The 15,946-nt window shown below is 41.7% G+C and overlaps 1 protein-coding gene across 2 annotated transcripts in view; it reads right to left on the bottom strand.

The window, feature by feature from the left end:
* Positions 1-15,946, bottom strand: part of LOC309621323 (uncharacterized protein) — a 43,585-nt gene that overhangs the window by 4,008 nt on the left and 23,631 nt on the right. Inside the window, exon 2 of one of the 2 annotated variants that reach the window (XR_014239914.1) lies at positions 14,703-15,433. The exons of the other annotated variant lie outside the window; for it this stretch is intronic. The gene's annotated coding sequence lies outside the window, so the exon portion shown is untranslated. Of the gene's footprint in view, positions 1-14,702; positions 15,434-15,946 lie in introns of those variants that run through there. 2 annotated transcript variants of the gene reach the window in all.

A 15,946-nucleotide genomic window follows, 5' to 3' on the forward strand; every position in this document is an offset into this window, starting at 1 on the left:
CCAATAAACCAACTAGATCTAACAAGAATATACTGAACATTCCACCCAATGACAACAGCATATACATTTTTCTCAAGTGCACATGGAACATTTTCCAGGTAGACCATATGTTAGGACACAAACTAAGTCTCAATAGACTTAAAAAATGATATCATACAAAGTTATGACAGATATCTTCTCTGACCACAACAGGATGAAGTTAGAAAAAAAAACAAAGAAAGCTGAGAAATTCACAACACTGTGGAAACTAAACAACACACTTTTAAACAATCAACAGATCAAAGAAGAAATCACAAGGAAAGTTAGAAACTACTTAGAGATGTGTAAAAGTGAAAATATAACATATCAAAACTTACATGACACAGCAAACATGATGCGAAGGTGGAAATTTATAGCTAGAACAAGAAAGAACTCAAATCAACAACCTAACTATACAACTTAAGGAATGAGAAAAAGAAGAACAAACTAAACCCAAAGCTAGCAGAAGGAAGAAAATAACAAACATTTGAGTAGAGGTAGATAAAATAGAGAGTAGAAAAACAGTAGAGGGGCTCAATTCGGCAGCATATATACTAAAATTGGAACGATACAGAGAAGATTAGCATGGCCCCTGCGTGAGGATAACACACAAATTTGTGAAGCGTTCCATAGTTTTGAAATTAGAACACTTCCTAACACTATACACAAAAATAAACTAAAAATGGACTAAAGACCTAAATGTAAGGCCAGACACTATAAAACTCTTAGAGAAAAATATAGGCAGGACACTCTGACATACATCACAGCAAGATCCTTTTTGACCCACCTCCTAGAGAAAGGGAAATAAAAACAAACATAAACAAATGGAACCTAATGAAACTTAAAAGCTTTTGCACAGCAAAGGAAACCATAAACAAGACGAAAAGACAACCCTCAGAATGGGAGAAAATATTTGCAAATGAAGCAACTGACAAAGGATTAATCTCCAAAATACACAAGCACCTCATGCAGCTCAATATGAAAAAAAAACAACCCAACCCAAAAATGGGCAGAAGACCTAAATAGACATTTCTCCAAAGAAGATATACAGATTGCCAACAAACACATGAAAAGATGCTCAACATGACTAATCATTAGAGAAATGCAAATCAAAACTACAATGAGGTATCACCTCACACTGGTCAGAATGGCCATCATCAAAAAATCTACAAACAATAAATGCTGGAGAGGGTGTGGAGAAAAGAGAACCCTCTTGCACTGTTGGTGGGAATGTAAATTGATACAGCCACTATAGAGAACAGTATGGAGGTTCCTTAAAAAACTAAAAACAGAACTACCATACGACCCAGCAATCCCACTACTGGGCATATACCCTGAGAAAACAATAATTCAAAAAGAGTCATGTACCACAATGTACACTGCAGCTCTATTTACAATAGTCAGGACATGGAAGCAACCTAAGTGTCCATCGACAGATGAATGGATAAAGAAGATGGGGCACATATATGCAATGGAATATTACTCAGCCATAAAAAGAAACGAAATTGAGTTATTTGTAGTGAGGTGGATGGACCTAGAGTCTGTCATACAGAGTGAAGTCAGAAAGAGAAAAACAAATACCATATGCTTACATATATATGGAATCAAAAAAAATGGTTCTGATGAACCCAGGGGCAGGACAGGAGTAAAGATGCAGATGTAGAGAATGGAGTTGAGGACACGGGGAGGGGGAAGGGTAAGCTGGGACAAAGTGAGAGAGTGGCATGGACATATATACACTACCAAATGTAAAATAGATAGCTAGTGGGAAGCAGCCACCTAGCACAGGGAGATCAACTTGGTGCTTTGTGACCACCTAGAGGGGTGGGATAGGGAGGGTGGGAAGGATACGCAAGGCGAGGGGGATATGGGGATATATGTATACATATAGCTGATTCACTTTGTTATACAGCAGAAACTAACACAACATTGTAGAGCAATTATACTCCAATAAAGATGTTAAAAAAAAAAGAAAAACAATAGAGAAAAATCAATGAAACCAAAATTTGGTTCTTTGAGAAGATCAACAAAATTGACAAACCTTTAGCTAAATGGACTAAGAGAAAAAGAGAGAAGACTCAAAGGACTAAAATAAGAAATGGAAGTGGGGACATTACTACTGATCCCACAGAAATAAAAAGGACTATAAGACAGTACCATAAACAATTGTTTGCCAACACATTTGATAACTTAGATGAAATGAACAAATTTCTAGAAACAGAAAACCTACCAAGACTAAATCTGAGATTAAGAAATAGACAATCTGAGTAGACTTATATTTAGTAATGAGATTGAATCAGTAATAAAAAAAAAAATCTCCCAACCAAAAAAAGCCCTGGACCTGATGGCTTCACTTGTGAATTCTACCAAAACATTAAAATAAACAACTAATACCAATCCTTCTCAAATGTTTCCAAAAAATTACAGAGGAAGGAATACTTCCTAACTCATTCTTATGAGGCCAGCATAACCCTCATACCAAAGCCAGACAAAGACAATAGAAGAAAATAAAACTACAGACGAATATCCCTAATGAATATTGATGCAAAAATCCTCAATAAAATACTAGCAAACAAATTTCAGCAGCATATTACGAGTATTATAATTCCATTATGACTAAGTGGGATTTCTCCCTTGAATTTAAGGATCATTCAACATATGAAAATCAATCAATGTAATATACTACATCAACAAAATGAGGGGAAAACCCTACATGATCACTCAATTGATGCAGAAAAATCATTTGACAAAACTTAACACCATTTAATGATAAAAACATTCAAGAAAATAGGAATAGAAAAAACTACCTCCACATAATAAAAGTCGTATATGAAAAACCCACAGCAAACATAATGTTCAATGGTGAAAGACTGAAAGCTTTTCCTCTAAGATCAGGAGCAAGGCAAGGATGCCTGATTTCACCACTTCTATTCAACATAGTACTGAAAGTTCTAGCCAGAGCAATTAGGCAAGAAATGAAAATAAGTAAAAGGCATTCAAGTTGGAAAGGAAGAAGTAAAATTATCTGTTTGCAGATGATATAATCTTATACATAGAAAATCCTGAAGACTCCACACACAAAAAAAGCTGTTAGAACTAATAAATGAATTCAGCAAAGTAGCAGAATACAAAGTCAACACACAAAAATTGGTTGCATTTCTATACACAAACAATGAACAATCTGTAAAGTAAATTACAAAAATAATTACATTTACAATAGCATTAAAAAGAATAAAATACTTACGAATTAACTAAGAAGGTGAAAAACTTGTACAATGAAAACTACAAAATATTGCTGAAAGAAGTTTTTTAAAAACATAAATAAGTGGAAACACATCCCATGTTCATGAACTGAAAGACTTTAAATTGTTAAAACGTCAATATTACCCAAAGTAAGCTACAGATTTACTGAAATCCTAATGACTTTGTTTTTCAAAAATAGAAAAACCCATCCTAAAATTGATATGGACTCTCAAGGAACCTTGAATAGCCAAAATAATCCTGAAAAAGGACAAAACTGAAGGACTCACATTTCCTGATTTCAAACCTTACTACAAAATCAACTTTACTTCAATTAAAAAAAAAAACTTACTATGAAGCTACAGTAATCAAAACAGTGTGATATTGGCATAAAGACAGACATATAGACCAGTGGAATAGAATACAGCACAGAAATAAACATCTTGCATCTACATTCAAATGATGTTTGACAGGGGGGCCAAGATCATTCAATGGGGGAAGGGCAGTCTTTTCAACAAATGGTGCTGGGAAAATTGGATATCCACATGCAAAAGAATGAAATTGGACCCTTACCTAACACCATATACAAAAATTAACTCAAAATGGATCAAGGACCTAAATGTAAGTTCTAAAACTACTGGAATAAAACATAGACAAAAGTTTGGCAACACTGGTAATTATTTCTTGCATATGACATCAAAAGCGTGGATAACAAATGAAACAATAGACCAATGGGATTCATGAAAACAAAACAATTTAGTGTATCAAAAGACACTATCCACAGAGTAAAAAAGACAACCCACAGAATGGGAGAAAATATTTGCAAATCATATATTTGATAAGGGATTAGTATCCAGAATATATAGAGAACTACTAAAACTCAACAACAACAAGAAAAAACCCGATTCAAAAATGGGCAAAGGACTTAAATAGATATTTCTTCAAAGAAGATATACCAATGGCCAATAAGCACATGAAAAGATGCTCAAAGTCACTAATCATTAGGAGAATGCAAATCAAAACTCCAATGAGATACCACCTCACACTCATTAGGATGACTACTATTAAAGTATAGAAAACAACAAGTATTGGTGAGGGAGTGGAGAACTGGAACCCTTGGACATTGTTGGTGGGAGTGTAAAATGGTGCAGCAATTATGGAAAACAGTGTGGAGGTTCCTCAAAAAATTAAAAACAGAATTACCATATGACCCAGCAATTCCACTTCTGGGTACATACCAAAAAGAATTGAAAGCAGGGTCTTGAAGAGATATTTGTACACCCATGTTCATAGCAGCATTATTCACAGTTGCTAAAATATGGGAGTAACCAATGTCCATCAACTGATGGGTGGATTACTAAAATGTGGTATATTTATGCAACGGAACATTTTTCAGCCTTAAAAAGGAAGGAAATTCTGATAAATGCCACAGCATGTATGAAACTTGAGGACATTATGCTAAGTGAAATGTCAGTCCCAAAAAAAGACACATACTATACTAGTCCACTTATAGAAGGGTCTTAGACTAGCCAAAATCATAAAGACAGAAAGTATAATTATGGTTGCCAGGGGCTGTGGGGAGGGGAGATGGGGAGTTATTTTTTAATAGGTACAAGCTTCAGATTTACAAGATGAAAAGAGTTCTGGGATGGATGGTGGTAATGGTTGCATAACAAGGTGAATGTATTTTATACCACTAAACCGTACACTTTAAAATAGCTAAGATGGTAAATTTTATGTTATGTTTATTTTAACAGAGTAAAGAAAAGGTATTTTTAAAAATTCAGCTTCTAAGAATGAATAAAACCAGGTCCCACCTTCCTGACTTATAGAATATTACTTCAGTAAAGCTTATTTCTCCCAGCTGTGGTTCCCATTACAAAAAGGTCTTGTATATCTTCTAATTCCATCAGTTAACAGATACAGATAGAACATAAGTTGTGCACAGCAGGCACTGGATTAGACCCTAGGATGCTGTAATAAACAAAACAGGTATAGGTCCTGTCGTCTGGGAGGCATTCCTAAATGGGCATTGCTGTTCTTGCCTTTTATACAGTTGATCCTTGAACAATGCAAGGTTAGGAACTCCCCCACACCCAGTCAAAAACCACAATAATTTTACAGTCGGTCCTCCGTATCCGAGGTTCCGCGTCCATAGATTCAACCAACTGTGGATTGTGCAGTGCTGTAGGAAGCATTTAGTGAAAAACATCCAAGTGTAAGTGGACCCACAACAGTTCAAACCAATGTTGTCCAAGGGTCAACTGTACATTCTACCTGGCCTGTATCTAAGAGCTCAGAAGAATCTTGACGTTGTTGAGAACAAACTCTTTTCTCCATTATAGTTTATTTCTAGGTAAATCCAGCTGATATGTGCTGTGATGGTTAATTCTGTACGTCAATTTCCCTAGGCCATGGTACCCAAGTATTTGGTCAAACATTATTCTAGATGTTTCTGTGAAGGTGTGTTTTGGATGACTAACATTTAATACTGTTAGAGAAATACAAATCGAAACTATTGATACAATGTGGTACCACCTCACACCAGTCACAATGGCTATCATTGAAAAGTCTCCAAATAACAAATGCTGGAGAGGGTGTGGAGAAAAGGGAACCCTCGTGCACTGTTGGTGGGAATGTAAATTGGTGCAGCTACTATGGAGAGAAGTGTGGCGGTTCCTCAAAAAACTAAAAATAGAGTTGCCATACGATCCACCAATGCCACTCCTGGGCATATCCCCAGAGAAAACTATAATTTGAAAAGACACAGCCACCCCTATGTTCACAGCAGCACTATTTACAACAGTCAAGACATGGAAGCAACCTAAATGTCCATGGACAGATGAATGGATAAAGAAGATGTGGCACATATATACAATGGAATACTACTCAGCCATAAAAAAGAATGAAATAATGCCATTTGCAGCAACATGGATGGACCTAGAGATTATCATACTAAGCGAAGTAAGTCAGAAAGAGAAAGATAAATACTATATGATATCACTTATATGTGGAATCTAAAATATGATGCAAATCAACATATCTACAAAACAAAAACATTTACAGATATAGAGAACAGACTTGTAATTGCCAAGGGAATGGTGGGGGAAGGAAGGATTGGGAGTTTGGGGTTAGCAGAGACAAATTATTATATATAAGATGGATAAACAACAAGGTCCTACGGTACAGCACAGGGAACTATATTCAGCATCCTGTGACAAACCATAATGGAAAAGAACATGAAAACTATATCTATATATCTATATATATAGATATATATATCTGAGTCACTTTGCTGTATAGGAGAAATTAACACAACATTTTAGATCAACTATACTTCAATAAAATTAAAAAGAAAACAATTTAATACTGTGAATTTTAGACAAAGTAGATTTTCCCCTGTAATTTGGTTGGGCCTCACCCAAACAGTTGAAGGCCATTATAGAACAAAGACTGACTTCCCCGGAGCAGGAAGGAATTCTGCCAGCAAACAGTCATCAGACTTCAGCTGCAACATGAGCTCTCCTTGGGTTTCTAGCCTGCTGGTCTACCCTGCAGATTTTGGACATGTACCTTCATAAGCATATGGGCTGTTTCCTCAGAATAAATCTCTCTTTCTCTCTTTCTCCTGTGTATATACATATACACATCCATTTTGGTTGTGGGCATGGGAAAGGGTCCAAAGCTACCAATACTTTCCATTGTCAGGGAAAATAAATGGGTTTTGGTTGCTAAAGCTGAAAGGACTCTTAGAAATAATCTAGACCTGTGTTATCCAAACTCTTTTTGTCCAAATCAAATCTTACACAGTACTCCACTCTACTGAAATGAAAGGAACCTACTTATTTCAACCGCCTTATTCTTCTCCCCTCTCCTCTCCCCAAGGTACTCTCGGAGGCACAGCTCCTGAACTTGAACCTTCCAGCTCATTATTTACAAACAGGATTAATGTGTATGTGCCCCAGGAACATATTCTTGCATGCTCCCAGTTTTATTTTTACAGTAGTGCTACTCAAGTCTGCACCAACGTTATTATAGATATAAATTCCTTACGCTCGTAGCTCTGGAAGAACTATAATACAACAGGTTTACCAATTCAATAAAAATATTCCAAACCAATACAATTTAACTTAATAACATTCATTTGCCAGACGATGTTGTTTTGCTCAACTAAATTGCTACTGGTGGTGTGAATATGCTAATGACTCTATGGAGAGCATTTTCTTGTGTTTGACAGGTCCACTCCTTTTTTGGGGGGGGGGACTATGTCTTATTCCTCTTTCTTTTTCTTTTTTTAAAATTTTTATTTTATATTGGAGTATAGCTGATTAACAATGTTGTGTTGGTTTCAGGTGTACAGCAAAGTGATCCAGTTATACATATGCATGTATCTATTCTTCTCACTCCTTTCTTTTAAAATTACTGGACAACCTTCATGTATAGGGGGCTCCATGGTATCATTTGGCCTTTACTCAATGTGGATATGGTTAAGACCTCTTCAGTTCTTTTCTGGGTACCCCCTGGAAATGAAAGCAGTCCTGCCTGACGCCAAAGGGAAGATAAACACGGACAGACACCCAGGCTTGGGGCTGGGCAGCCCTTGGTTAGAAGGGGGCAGTGGAAGGATCCAGGTAAAAACTTACATGAGTTTTCATCAACATGAAAAATTAATAGCAGATCAAAGGCTAATAAATAGTGAGTTGAAGTGAAAGGTGTGTTCTTATCTTATTCTTGTGACTTTTCTGTAGGTATGCTTTTTTTTTTTTTTAAGTTGGGGAAAAAAGAAATTCTCACAGAGAACTCAGAGCTCCCAAGAATATGTCTATATCCCCCAGTGTGAGAAGCACTGATCTCCTTCAACCCTTTTTAGATTGGAAAATTGAGGTTCAGAGAGCAGAAGTAACTTATGGGGGTGCTACCGGGCTAATTAGTGGAGAATTAAAATTAGAATCTGTCTCCTTATCCAGACCCTTCCCCATACTACTATGAATTGTAGGGCTTAGCACTCTGACATTCTCACACGGTTATATTTTGCTGCAAGAAATTGGTGAGGATTTCACTATACATAGACCTGGGTTTCCAGAACCCTACTAAGCTGACCTTTGAGAAACACCAGCTTGTATACCCCCCATATCACAGGCATAACTGTCCGGCAGGAGGGGCTGTGGAGTGTTTTATTCTTAAGCAGAACAAAAATCTCTTTGTTCTCATACTCCAGTGACTAAATCCTCCTCCAGTGAGTAAGTACCACCTGAGGCCGGGCAGGGCCAAGGGACAGGACCTGGGGCCACGCCCACACCCAGACCCACCTGAAGGCACCTTCGAGGCTCTAAGTCCTGCCTCCAGCTCTGCACTTTAGTTTTTCATCAGTAAAAAGAGAAAATATAAAGCTTAGGATAGAAGCAAAAATTATTCTATGTAAAAGCACTTTGAAAATAGGAGTATGACAGATGGCCAAGAGGCACATGAAAAGATGCTCAACATCGCTAATGATTAGAGAAATGCAAATCAAACCCACAATGAGGTACCACCTCACACGGGTCAGAATGGCCATCATCAAAAAGTCTACAAATAATCAATGTGGGAGAGGGTGTGGAGAAAAGGGAACCCTCTTACACTGTTGGTGGGAATGTAAATTGATACAACCACTATGGAGAACAGTATGGAGGTTCCTCAAAAAACTAAAAATAGAACTACCATATGATCCAGGAATCCCACTCCTGGGAGTATATCTGGACAAAACTATTCGAGAAGATACAGTCACCCCTATGTTCATAGCAGCGATATTCACAATAGCCTGGACATGAAAGCCACCTAGATGTCCATGGACAGATGAATGGATAAAGAAGATGTGGTACATATATACAATGGAACACTACTCAGCCATAAAAAAAAAGAACGAAACAATGCCATTTGCAGCAACATGGATGGACCTAGAGATTATCATACTAAGTGCAGTGAGTCAGAAAGACAAATACCATATGGTATCACTTATATGTGGAATCTAAAATATGAAACAAATGAACTTATCTACAAAACAGAAACAGACTCACAAATATAGAGAACAGACTTGTGGTTGCCAGGGGGGAGGGGTGTGGGAGAGGGATGGACGGGGAGTTTGGGATTAGCAGATACAAAGTATTATATAGAGAATGGATGAACAACAAGGTCCTACTGTATAGCACAGAGAACTATATTCAATATCCTGTGATAAACCATAATGGAAAAGAATATGAAAAAGAATGTATATATGTATAACTGAATCACTTTTCTCTACAGCAGAAATTAACATTGTAAATCATCTATACTTCAATAAAATAAATTTTAAAAAGACATCCAAAAAAAAAAAAAGAATATAGGAACATGAAACAAAGCACAAATGTTTTAAGAAAAACTCATCATTTAAACCATCATCAGGGTTAAATAGCTGAATGACTGAAAGATGTGGTTAGTGCTAAAAGGAGTGAAATGGCTGAGGAGCTGAGAAGAATTTGTGAAGGGTTTCAGCCAGTACTACTGTCTCCATCATACCAAGAGGGCCAAGTTCATGGGAAACAGCCAGGGGGAAACACCAAGTCATGTTTCACGTGAAACACAGACACTATAGGTATTCATCAGAGAAAATTACATGCAGAGAGGGCGATTCAAAGAAAACCTCCTTCCCCCACTGCAAATATACAGAACTGCAAATACATTGCAAAAGGGAACTCTCCTTTGGTTTTCAGTAAACAGTCAACAACTTCTGGAAGCTATAATCTAGTTCTTAAGGGTCTGCACTGACAATTAAGCTGGGGATGAACCCGTTTGACCACAAACCTTAGAAGTTGCACAATGCTTTCCACAAATGTTAGGTTCACAGTTCATTAGAAGGATCCTGGGACCCTGGCCAGTGTGCCAGCCAGCCTTCTGGTGCCTCTTGGAGAGTCTGGCAGTGGGAAATAAAAGTCTGTAAATGGTCTGGGCAACTGAGAAACAAAGTTTATAAGTTGCCTGGGCAAGTCTACTCACTGTTCCTATTTCACAAAGGAAACTAGCATGGCTGGTGCAGCCAGGGGCGGATGACCGTCAGTAGAATGGCTGGACTGGCCAAGAAGGTGGTTTCTGGAGAGAAGTGCTTCCGTTAGATTTGCTGGTGCCTAAAAGTGCCACCCCCCTGCACCCCTTCCTCAGACCCACACGCCCCTGGTGATGTCACCCAATCCCACGGTTGCATCCAGCCTCCACCTGCTCCCAATGCACTTTTACCAACCCGGTTCTCTAAGCCGGATGTGCCCCCCACCCCACATTTGGACGGCTGCACCTGGAGTCCCACGGGCACTCCGGGGCTCCCATCCCCAGCCCTGCTTCTCCTGTGTTCGCGGTCTCGTTGGACGGGCACTCCTAGACACTGAGTGTCGTTCTTGCCCCGCCCTGACATCCTCATGTCTATTTCGTGAGCCTCCCCTCTTCCGCAGTGGCTGGCTGTGCCATCCGCCCTCCCCACACTGCGGCACCATCCCAGCTTGGTCCTCCTGCCTTGAACTTGTTCTCCTAGACTCTGTCCTCTGTGTCGCCCACAGAAGTAAATTCAAGTTCTTCAGGACAGCGGTGAAGGCCGCCGTTCAGTCTGCCTCCCACCTCTCCTCCCCTCAACTCTCACGTTCCACCAAGGCCAGATCGCTGGTGCTCTCCACACTCACTGCACTGTTTCCAGCCCATGGGCTCCTCCACGCTTCCCCTTTGCCCGAAACACTCTTGTGCAGCCTCACCTCCTAACCGTTAGCTCATCCCCTCCGACTTAGTTCCGGGGTCTGCTCTTCCTGGAAGTGGTCCTTGCCTCCCCGTGGGGTTGGGTGTGGCCCCCCGTGCAGCTCAGCCCCACGAGGTGCTCTGTCGTTTCGGGCGAGTCCTAATTTTATAACGATCCCCATGTGTCCCTTATAACTTCATCTGTGAGCTCCAAGACAAGCAGAGACTTTGTATCCTCAATATGCAACAAAAGTGCTTTGAGGATATTTGCCGGACAAATGAATAAATGATCTGAGTTTACTTTTCTGGGCCTCGAGGAACTATTTCCAACACAAAATCCACAATCTGCTAACCAATCCCCAACAAGGGCCGACTGGGGACCCTCGGTGGGGGATGGGCTCCTAGCTCTACTTCTTACCACGTGGTAAACGGCGGCCCTGGGAGGGCTGGCTGCCTGGGTGATCGGCCAAAGATCTGAGTAGCCGTGCAGTGAAGGTGTTGGGCTCGTGGACCAGGGTTGTTATCGAGGTCTACCACCCTACGAGCTGAGCTCCCTTCCGGGCCTTAGTCTCTAAAGGAGAGCCTGGACTCAGACCAACTCTAAATTCCCTTCTGGTTTCAAGAAAAACCATCAGCTGAGGCAAAGTGGCTTCGCCCAGGGATTCAGAAGTGATGAATGATGAGAAGGGGACAGCCACGTGGCATCCTCTTCCCTAGAGCCGAGGGGGATGGCTGGCAAGGCTAGAGACACATTTCGTTGTTCTACTGGGGGATGGGGGAGGCCAGGGCTGCTGCTAAACATCCTGCAGGGCGAGGGACAGACCCCACAGCAGAGAGGACCTGGCCCCAACGTCAGGGCCGAGGTGGAGAAACACTGCCCAGAGGTTTAGCCCTTCACCTTTGCATCCTAATTCACCAATAGGCCCGCGACTCAGGTACAGTGGATCCGTCTTCTATGCACAACAGATAGGCAAGCAGACAAGGAAAGGTCACCATCACTGGACCTCCAAAGAACTGAAGTTGTGTGTAAGGCAAAAAGTTTAGGGTACTTACCTGTTCAGGATTCACCCAGGCAAATTTGTCCAGACTGCCACCTTCCAGTCGTAACTAAATCAGGTGGAGGTAGGCAAGGTAGATTCTGGACAAATTTATAATATCCCACCTACTCCCAGTGACCTGTCCATTGCCCTACTGGTTCCCGCCCTCCAGTCTAGTGGAAGGTGTGACACTTTAGTGTCTTGGAAACATTCCCTTGAAGATGTCCCAGGATCCTGGGAAGCCCCCTTTGATCTCTTTCTCTTTAATTCCATATTTCCTGTGGTTTCTATTGCACAGCCTATTGCTTTGTTGTATGTGGTTTGGGGTTATCCACTGAAGGAACCTGTAACATAGTCACACCCCTAACTGGATTGCAGGCCCTTCCAAGGGTTTCTGTGGCCCCTCAGTGCCCAGCACAGCACTGAGTCTGTAGCAGAAATTCATTAAAAACTTGTTTAATTTCCACCTTCTAAGGAGATAATTAGCAAATTACAACAGCTAACTCCTGCTTATGAGGAGACTCTGCCCCTATCAAGTTTATTCTCATGATTCCTTTTCTCTGCACATCCCCTTACCCCTTGTGACCCTAGCATATATTAGTAACTCTGCTAGTAGGAGTTTCAGACGGGGTAGGGAGAGGTTGTGTTGCAAAAAGGGGAGGATGCTTGGGTCAATGGAAGTTGGAAGGTGCCTTTCCTTTGTACCTGGCTAGGGTGGGAAGGTGACACAGGAACACTGTCCTAGGCCCCTCTCCCAGTCCCAGGGGAGGTGGCTGGCCTTTTTGCCTCCTTTCCAAACTTCTAGCAGAAGCAGAAGCCAGTAGTGTACATGGACATGGAGAGGTAAGAACCGAGTGCTAGGAAAAGAGTTTGTGGTACTGGTTCCTTCTTTCTGTATCTTTCCATCCTACTCTTTCCAAGCTCATATCTGCTTAGGCTGAGACTTGGGCCTATAACAACTGGGGATTTTCAGGGTTGTAACATATGATGCTCCTACATTTGTGATGATACTGGCCACACTTGTTACTGTCAGGTACTCTTGCATCAGCAGAATGGATGACACTTTGAGGACCACTACCCACTTTCCAAGTCTGTGCACACAGAATGGGAAATGCTTTCAGAAACCGCCTGGTTAGAGCTTTAGGACCAAACTAGTCAAGATGAGGACGTTAAAGTGACTCTTTTCTATCAACGCTTGGATTAGGTGGTCACTTGTGAACACTGCCTTATCAAAGCAGAGTTAAGGGGGTAGCGGTTAATGCCAGATCCCTGCCTTCAAAGCTTCATTAAATCACCTGTGCTGATTAAGATGCTTCTAATTCTAAGACTCGATGGAATTTCTCCTTCACTAAGAGTCAGGACACCTGCAATCTGTTCCCTGCTTTGCCGCTGACCTTCAGTAACTGACTTCATCTCTCCAGTCCCTTTTGCTAAAATGTGGATAATCACACCTGCTCTACCTGCCTCCCAGGTTTGCTGCGAGGACAAGCAGAATATATGGCAGTGCCCCTGTCCCCACCCTCCACGTTAGAAAGGCCTCTTGGAACCTTCTGGCTCTTTTCATCGTGCCGACAGAGCCCCTCGCATTACCGCTGTCTGTGCTGTTACCGCGTGCACGGCCAGAGGGGGGGCCCCAGGGGAAAGGAGGAAGCCAAGGCTGGGCTGCCCCCGGCACTGCTTCCAGCCTGAGTGCCCCCTTCAGCAGCCACGGGTCCGCAGCGTCCCCTGGCGAGCTGGGGACTCAGCCCGTCACAGATGCTGTGAGCAGCCACCGTCCTGTGTTCTCAGGGCAGCAGCGAGAGGAGCGATGCCCCCCTGAGCGTCTCCGCCCAGCACCCCACGCCTTCCGAGGCAGCTGGGCGCTTCCATCCCCGCCGGGCAGCCAGGCGGCCCGCACGACTCCCGGCTCCCCCAAGGTCAAGTCTCCTCCCCACCGCGGCTCTCCCACAGCATCGCCCGCCAGCCTGGCTGGGATCCTGCACTGTGCTGACGAGCAGGGAACCAAGTGCTGGTGGGAAATACTGTGCAATTCCGAGGGATTACTGTGATGTGGATTCCACCTCCATTTAATCCTAAATAGAGACAGCTAAACACTAGATTATAGGCGTCAGAAGTTGTCGGTTGTTTACTAAAACCAGGAGGGTAGTTCAGTGGGATTCAACGGTACATATTCATTAAGGGAGAAAAAGGAAGTGCCTTTAAACTTCCCCACTGCGTATAATTTACTCTGATGAATACCCACAGAGTATGTGCTTCATGTCAAATACAAGTTAATTTTCCCTCTGGCTCTTTCCCATGAACTTGCCACAGGGCCATAACTACTTAATCCCACTAGCACTGGAGTTCAGAAAACTCTTCCTAAATTATAGTCTTGGACTCCCTCCCTCTCACGCCGTCCCTTACCTCATCTGTCAGCCTCAGATGAATGTGCCTTCGGCTCAGTTTTATTTTTATTATGTCTTTCCTGGGGTCCTGACATCCTCAGAATCACCTCCCTGTGCTGTCACCTCCTTAACAAACTTCTTCCTTGGTCTGACCTCCAGGGAACCCATCCTCATGTCTACATCATAGCAAAGCAAGAAAACATCACCAGCGATGAACCCACATATATTAGCTTAAATGTTATAACATACAATTTGGGGGATTACCGTCGAACCTTAGTCTTCAACATTTTCCTGTTGCGTGGCATCCCTCTGATCCACATCGTAAACAAGAATCACCGTCCTTCATCAGCTCGGGAACAGTTCTTGCCTCTTAATGTTGATCATTCTTTTTCTTTTTATGGCATTCCAATTCATTGAGGTTTAAACCTTCTCATTCTGTCCTTTATCATGTTTCTTTCTTTCTCTTACATACTTTTCATTTCTTTGTCTCTCTGAGCTGCATTCTGGGGAAGATCTTTGGGTACTTTTCTATTCATAATTCTTTCTGTCTCATGTTTACAACAAAATCAAGTATCTTAATAAAGCACAGTAAAGTCTTATTTAAAAATTTTACACACACACACACTCATATCCTTGAGCAGATTTCAGCATTAAACAGTTGCACACATCAAGTTTCAGCTGTTTATTTATTAATAAGGTAAATCCCCAAAGATACAACTGACTTTGCACAGTTAGGGAGAAAATATCATTTCCTGCATAAGCAGAAAATTGTGCGGATGGCTTCTGAAAACCTTCATTCTCAGTAGCTTTACAAAAGGAAACTTGCATTTAAAAGTCCAAGCCTTCCTTCCTCAGTGTGCTGTGACCTACAAGCACTGAGTGGTCAGTGGGGATTCCAGGTTAGGAGTTGTTCTTTCTGACTCTGACGGAAGGACTGAGCATTCCTCTGTCCCACGTGACATCAGGCCACTCTAGGACTCCAGCCCCAAGAGGAGACAGATCAGGTTGGATGCTTATGGCCTGGACCTACACAAAGACAGAAGACTGTATATACATATATAACTGAGTCACTTTGCTGTACAGCAGTAATTTACACACATTGTAATTCAACTATACTTCAATAACAAATTTTTTTAAAAAGAAGACTGACGTTTCCAGGCCCAGGAAAAGATTATACAGTGTTTTGCAGAAGAATCTTCCAATCCTTCCAGCTATGTCTGAGCTACATTTTAACCTATCCAGTGAGTTTTTTTTTTTTTTTGAGTCTTACTCTTTATTTATTTATTTATTTATGACTGTGTTGAGTCTTCGTTTCTGTGTGAGGGCTTTCTCTAGTTGCGGCAAGTGGGGACCACTCTTCATCACGGTGCGCGGGCCTCCTCTCACCATCGCGGCCTCTCTTGTTGCGGAGCACAGGCTCCAGACGCGCAGGCTCAGTAATTGTGGCTCACGGGCCCAATTGCTCCGTGGCATGTGGGATCTTCCCAGACCAGGGCTCGAACCCGCCTCCCCTGCATTGGCAGGCAGATTCTCAACCAC

This window comes from Balaenoptera borealis (genome assembly GCF_965194805.1).
Source record: "Balaenoptera borealis genome assembly, contig: HAP1_SCAFFOLD_283, whole genome shotgun sequence".
NCBI classification, from domain to species: Eukaryota; Metazoa; Chordata; class Mammalia; order Artiodactyla; family Balaenopteridae; genus Balaenoptera; species Balaenoptera borealis.